At 41.2% G+C, this 1,811-nt stretch overlaps 1 pseudogene; it reads right to left on the reverse strand.

Moving 5' to 3' along the window:
• Positions 1 to 820: 820 nt before the first annotated feature.
• LOC115295309 lies at positions 821 to 1,074 on the reverse strand (annotated as a pseudogene).
• Between the last annotated feature and the right edge of the window lie 737 nt (positions 1,075 to 1,811).

Consider the following 1,811-nt stretch of genomic DNA (forward strand, 5'->3'; position numbering starts at 1 on the left):
TTGAATACTGAGAACAAACTGAGGGCTAATGGGGGAGGGGGAGAGGGAAAAGTGGGTGATGGGCATGGAGGAGGGCACTGTGGGGAAGAGCACTGGGTGTTATATGGAAACCAACTTGACAATAAACTATAAAAAAAAAAAGGGAATTTGAAAGATGAAAGAAAAAAAACATTTCCCAGGTAATCCCCTGCTCTTGGTACTCATCCCTTCTCTTTCACTCTGTATATTTTCCTATATGAAATACTCTCCCACATGCAATTACCATTTTTGCAGGTTCAAATGTTAGCAATTTCGTATGGTTCAACCCATAATAATTTCCAGCTCTGATCTTTATATTAAATTTAGACTAATATTTCAAATGATCAACTGGACACTTCAGCTGGATTGTCCTAAGTCACCTCAAAATTAATACATCTCAAATGGAACCCTTATGGAAAGCATAACCTCTTCTACCTCAAGTATTCTTGATCTCGGTTCATAGTGTCACTGCCTCCTCTCTTTCCCAGGTTAGATATTTCAGGTATTCTTGAACTCTTCCTCTTTTTCACTTCCATATCCTGTCAGTCACAAATCCAGAGAATCCCACCTCATAAAGATCCCCACTGCATTATCTTAGATTAGACCACCACCATTTTTCACCTGTGGGGATTGCAATGGCTTCATCTATGGAATTCCTACTTCTATTTGCACTGCATTCTACTTCGTCCTTTTTTTTCCAATCAAAAGATCTCACATGTTTATTATTGAACCAACCCATTGGTGTAGAAGCATAATAACAGAATAGTCATTCCCTAATAAAAAAAAAAAAACCAACCAGATCTACTGTTCAAGTAGTAGGGAGGTTTATAGAGTGATGGGATAGGAACATGTGACCTGCAGGTAGCAGGTGTGTGCCATCTCATGTATGATCCTTTATAGAGCCAGCTTCGTTCTACTCCAATGCCACGTCTTGGAGTTGTAGCTGATTTTATTATCAGTTTTCATCTGAATCCACTGAGGAATGGAGTGAGTCTGCTTTTGTTTCTTGGCCAGGAATCACTTGATCCTGAAAGTCTTGTGAGAAGATATGGCGAGACACAGTCAGTAGCACACACCACAGTTATGGAGAAAAGAGGAGAATTCCACTTTGTCCATTATCCTGCCACCAAAAAAGCAAACCTGGCCATGTGACTCCAGGACGCCTCATAATCCAGTTCTTATGGCTCAGTGCCTGTGATTCTGACCCTCAAACCCTTCACCAGAGTCATTCTGATAGAATGGCTTGTTGTTTCCTGGAATGCCAGACTCCTTCACAATTCTGGGCTTTCTTCTGTCTGAATTGTTCTTTGCGTTCTCTAAGAAACTCCAACTCGGCCTCTGCAAGCCAGCTTAGAAACCTCCTCTTATATTAAGCCTCCCCCAACTCTTCCAGCCAAGTTGGTCCTGTGATTTCCATATGCTTTGCCCCATATTTATATTTTAGCACTTTTCAGGTCATCTGATACTTTAATTTATCCATTTGCACATTGGTCGACTCTCATAGATTAAAAACTCAGACCATGTCTCTTCCTTCTACATTCAGAGTAGGTCCATTTCTTCTTTTGTTGAAGTGATTTGAGTGAGGCTCCCATGGGATTTCAGAGGAAGCTGTAGATGAGACAAGGTACAAATAATTCAACCTTTCATTTAGGATTTCTTGACAAATTAGACCCCCCTTTTGACAGAAGGTCCCTGTCTAATCTTGATGATCAGAAGGGAGGGGAGCCCAAGTTGTTAGATCATGGGTCTTCAGGATGCCAGCTGTTAGAACACCGCCTGAAACCCCAGAGTAG

Source organism: Suricata suricatta, chromosome 7, assembly GCF_006229205.1.
Source record: "Suricata suricatta isolate VVHF042 chromosome 7, meerkat_22Aug2017_6uvM2_HiC, whole genome shotgun sequence".
Lineage (NCBI taxonomy): Eukaryota > Metazoa > Chordata > Mammalia > Carnivora > Herpestidae > Suricata > Suricata suricatta.